The sequence below is a fragment of the Chrysochloris asiatica genome, unplaced genomic scaffold, assembly GCF_000296735.1.
Source record: "Chrysochloris asiatica unplaced genomic scaffold, ChrAsi1.0 scaffold00009, whole genome shotgun sequence".
Taxonomy (NCBI): domain Eukaryota; kingdom Metazoa; phylum Chordata; class Mammalia; order Afrosoricida; family Chrysochloridae; genus Chrysochloris; species Chrysochloris asiatica.
This window is the reverse complement of record NW_006408527.1, coordinates 15341050-15346513: the sequence shown is the minus strand read 5'-3', so window position 1 is coordinate 15346513 and position 5464 is coordinate 15341050.

Genomic DNA, 5464 nt, shown 5'->3' with positions numbered 1-5464 from the left:
TTCGTTCTGCTGTGTATAAGGTCGCTATGAGTTAGTACCAACTCGATGGCACCTAACAACAACAACAAAGATCAAAGACCACAGTCTTCGGTATGGGTTGCACCTCAATGTAAAGAAAACAAAAACCCTCACCACTGGACCAATAAACAACATCGATATAAATGGAGAAAAGATTAAAGTTGTCAAAGATTTCTTTTTTGCTTTGGTCAACCATCAGCACATGGAAGCAGCAGTCAAGAAATTAAATGACGTATTGCATTGGGCAAATCTGCTGCATAAGACCTCTTTAACATGCAGAAGAGCAAAGATGTCAGTTTGAGGAGTAAGGTGAGCAACCAAACACATTAGTCATTTGCACCATCCAGAGACTCCTTAAAAAAAAAACAAAAAAAAACTCTGAAGACTATTTAAGCCGACCTTTCATTTTACCCACTGGGGGCAATGAAGAGCAGGATAAGGAGCCTGGCATTGCTATCTGGCAGGTCTGGGTTCAAATCCTGTGCCCTCACTTCATGTCACATCTCTGCCTTGGGTCCCTCATCTATGAAACAGAGATAATTAACAAAGGTTGGGGGCCCTTTGCCTGGCACGTCACAGCTTTGAGCAAGAACTGACTACTATTAATGCCCTTCTCCCCCAGCAGTGGGACAATCGAGGAGGTGGAGCTACGAACCTGGGAACCTAGAAGGAGTCTGGACCACATCCTGTGACCCGCCTGTCCTGCAGGGAGCCAGCCTCATCAAGGGGCAGGCCTGGAGTAGCCAATTCATCCACGTCACTGTGCATGCTGATGAAAGCCACAGCTCTGGTCTCTGTGCACCAAGCAGCTGTTCCCCCAGGAAACCGACATTTTTTATTAGGTTGTTGATATTGTTAAGTGCCATCAAGTAGATTCCCACCCATAGTGACCCTGCATAGGGTTTCCAAGGAGTAGCTGATGAGCTTGAATGGCAGACCTTGCAGTTCAAACGGCTTTGTAGTCTGGCGCATTGACCCACAGCGAGAAGCTGAAAAAATATTTTAAAAGAGAGAGAGGCCCATCCTAAAAATAGCCATAATGCAGAAGTTTGCCCTAAACGAGCCATTTTACTTACGATGCAAAAATTGAAATTTTTAAGAGTAAGAAGGGCAACCAATGCAAATTTGGAGAAGTTGGGGAAGGGAAGAACTTCAATCAGAAAATAAAAGAAAGGAAGAAACAACCCTTTATTCTGAGTTATCTCTGAATGGACTAAAACTCCTAACCTTTGGGTTAGCAACCAAACACATTAGTCATTTGCATCACCCAGGGACTCCTTAAAAAAAAAAAAAAAAAAAAAAAAAAAACCAACTCTGAAATCTGACTATGTGGCTTTTTTTGAATGGGGAGGCCCCACTCAACCTCTCAACCTAAGTATAAAAGGGGGCCTGAGGTGAAGGTCTGCACTGGAGGGACTTGCTCTTGCAAAACCAAACCACAAGGCAAACTCAAAGAAGGAGGCAGAGCTACACTATGCCCCGCTCAGCACTGTGATACTGCCTGGTCTTCCTGGCTGGGGTGGTGACCAGCTGGGGTCAGGGTACTTAGTCTGAGTATAGCTGTGCCTCCTTCCCAGACAGCCAGCCCCACATGCTCCGAGAGCTCCAAGCGGCCTTTCTTTGTGAGTATGGGCCTTCCTAGCCTTCCTCTCTTCTAGGTACTGCCTGAACTAGGCATTCTGGTTGTTGTTGTTAAGTGCCATAGAGTCGATTCTGACTCATAGCAACCCAGTGTAAGGTTTCCCAAGGAGTTGCTGATAGGTTTGAACTGCTGACCTGTGGGTCACAGTTGGGTACTGATCCTATATTGTCTGGCTTAAAACTTGCACCCCTGAAAGTCTATGAATCTGGATGATCCCAGCAGATACCCAATTGGGTAGAAAAAGATGCCTACAGAGCTACTCAGATGTAAAAACCTTCCACATCTCAGAAAGTTGCTATTATTTTCTTATCTAGATTAGCTCTAGAAGGCACTGGTCTAAGGTGAAGAAACTCCCTATTACCTGTGGCAAAAGAATCAAGGGACTTCAAAAATTTCATGGGAAAATTCAGTAGGAAGATAACAGAATTTTTCCATGAGTATTTTGAAGCGCTTTTGTATGTTGGTGTGGCACTATAAGATAAGCACTGGACTGCTAACTACAAGGTCTATGGTTCAAACCCACCAGCCACTCCTTAGAAACCCCTATACAGGGCTGCTATGAGTCAGAACAGACTCCACGGCACTAAACCACAACAATATGTCTGGTTGGAGACTCCCAGAGCATGCTGGTCTTTGTGAAACTTCCACCAATGGAGGGAACTCACCCATGTAGATAACTGTCATTCTCAGGAAGCTCTGCGCTCCAGGAGCTGAATGTCTGCAGCAGGGAGAAAGACAAAGTAAAGAGCGAGAGGTGAGTGAGGGGGACTAAAAGTTAACATGGGCTTCAAATTGTGCTCTAAAATAGGGGGAACCAAGGGAGAGAATGGCCTCAGGCTATACCAGTATGCTCCTTAAACTTGAAAGCCATCAGGATTTCAAATAGCATTAGATCCTAAGAGAAACACTCTTTTTAAATCATTGTGACTGTACTTTTGGCTCTTTTGATCAAACCCAGGTCTAAAACTGCATAGATCATACAACACCGTCTATAAATAAAAGAAGCCCAGCAAGGCAGACACTGTGTAGGTGTTTTCTGAATGCCGTACTCCCTCTACTTTTGTGCTTTCCATAGCAAATCAAAGCCTAGATACCCTGCCTACCATTTCTCATTTCCTTTCGAGAGAACTTGAAAGCAAGAGAATGCCCAAGGTCTGAGGCTGGGCAACAATGTTGGGTTATAGGAAGATTAGGTGTTCAGGAGCCAACAGCATGAGCATCAGCTTCATGTCTGCAAGTACTGTTGCTGGCTTCCTTTAGCTTTGAAAAGAAGTGAGTGGTCCAGGACCCTCTTTGCTGGACTCAGTGATCTCAGGCAAAGAAGGGGTGGTGGGCTCAGCCTTCAGAAAGCCTATAAATGAAGGGTGGGGTGTAAATTGGCACAAAAGTACCTATTCCAACTGCTCAAGGTGGCTGTTTTCTCTGCTTATCCACCCATCTTCTGCTCTACTGTTCCTCAGGCTACATCGGATTAACTTTGTGTTTAAATAAAAATCACCCATCCAGTTGATGCCAGCTCATGGCAACCTCATGTTTGTCTGGGTAGAACTGTACCCCATAGGGTTTCCAATGGCTGCTTTTTCAAAAGTAAATCACCAGGACTTTCTTCCAAGGAACGCCTGGGTAAACTCATACTCCAAACATTTCCGTTAGCAGCCAAGCATATTAGCCATGTACTTCACCCAGAGATTCCTTGTGGTTCAATGGGAGTAGCCAACTATGGTGGGAGTGGTTAAATGCTGTGGAGTTGATTCCGACCCATAGCAACCCTGTATACACCTTATGAGTCTTTACAGGAGCAGAAAGCCTGCCTCCTCTTTCTCCCAAGGGACTGCTGGTAGTTTCTGACTGCTGACCTTGAGGTTAGTTAGCAGCCTGAACTCATATCTACTATGCTGTGGTTACAAGTTAGCAGTTTGAAACTACCAGCAGTTCCGTAGGAGAAAGATGAGGCTTGCTGCTCCCATAAAGATTTACTTCCTTGGAAACCCTGTACAGGGTCGCTATGAGTCGGAACTGACTCCACAGCACACCACCACCACCACCTTAGCAAACTGTGGTAGGAGGGGGTTAAACTGACAACCACATTGTCCTGATGGGTTGAAACCAACTACACCAAGTCTGAGTCTAAAACAAACTGACATCTTGGCTCTAAAAGTACTTTTTATCTTGGCTTTTCATTCACACTGGTAACAAGAAAGTCTTTCTGCAAAGTCTGAGACACTAACCAGAGCTTTCTTTGTAAATCAGCTTTTTAGGGCAGGTGGGAACAAGTTTCAGGGTTGTAGAAACCCTAGTTGGTTTTCCTGTTCTGTAAACTTTTAGCTGATGAGATGTGTGGGGTAAGGATGCTGCTGGAGGAGAACAGTGTTTTTACACTGCCTGAAACTTCTTCACAGAAGGATGATGATAAGAAGGAGAACCGGCACTTCTGAGTTCATCAGTGTTGTGCTGGTAAACTGGGAGAAGGTCAAAAGACCTTATTTTATAATGTTTGTCGATTTCTGTAATGTAAATACTCCTACGTGGTCAATTTCAACCTAAGTTTAACAACCAGCAGCTTGTAAAATTCCTTTATTTTGAACAGTCAGCTTAATCTGGTTCTGTAATCTTTTTGGACCTCAGTTTTCTGTAAAATGCATCATGCGTTGGTTCTTGTGTGGTGCTGACGGTGAACATGCTTAGCTTTTAACCAAAAGGTTGGAGTCCACCCAGAGGCAATTTGGAAGAGTGATCTGGTGATCTACTTCCAAAAACTAAAATAAGTAATAACTGCACCACTTGGCTGTTGTGAACATTAAATGAAATAATGAACATAATGTTCTTAGTTCAGGAACTTGTTGATATTAAGGCCGTTGAGTTGGTTCCAACTCAAAGCAACCCTGTATAGAATTTCCAAGGAGCGACTGGTTAGTTTGAACCACCGACCTTACAGTTCGAACCTACCGTGCGATCCAGTGCATTATCCTGCAGTGCCAACTCAGGGTCTTTTTGTTGTTGTTAAGCGCTGTGGAGTCATTTCTGACCCATAGCGACCCTGTATAGGGTTTCCAAGGAGTGACTGGTGAGCTTGAACCACTGACCTTGTAGTTCAAACGGCTTTGCAATCTGGTGCATTAACCCACAGCGCCAACTCAGGGTTTAGCTGATAGTAAATGCTCCGATGGTAGCTATTATTACATTGAATTGCTTAATGCCTTAATATTGATTACTTAGCTGCTTAAGAGAGTCCCGGGTAGCACTGTAGGTTAATGTGCTGGACTGCAAGGTTGGTTTGAACTGCAAGGGTGGTGGTTCAAGCTCACAAGCTGCTCCTCAGAAACCCTATATAGGGTCACTATGAATCAGAACCGACTTGACGGCACTTAACAACAACAAGAAGCTGCTTAAAAAAGGTGTCCTGGTAGTACTGTAGGATAAGCGTTAAACTGTTAGCCAAAAAAGTCGGCAGTTCAAACCCATAAACTTCTCCCATGGAGCAAGAAGAGGCTTTCTGATTCCATAAAGATTGACAGCTTCAGAAGCCCTTTATGCATCAGAATTATATCCACAGCGGTTGGTTTGGATTTTGGGGTTAGCTGCTAGAGCACAAAAAAAGTAAAATTGCTCAAGCATGGTCCAAGTCTGCTGAACAAGAAACAGTAAAGATAAAAATAACTGTCTTTATGGTTACTGAGTGGAGGTCTGGGTGAATTTCTTATGGCAAGTTTCCCCAGGTCCCAGAGGTAAGGTGGGAAACAGAAAAGTTGTTGAAATGATTATGTATTCCTGAGTGTTTTTGTATATATCTCCCCCCCCACACAC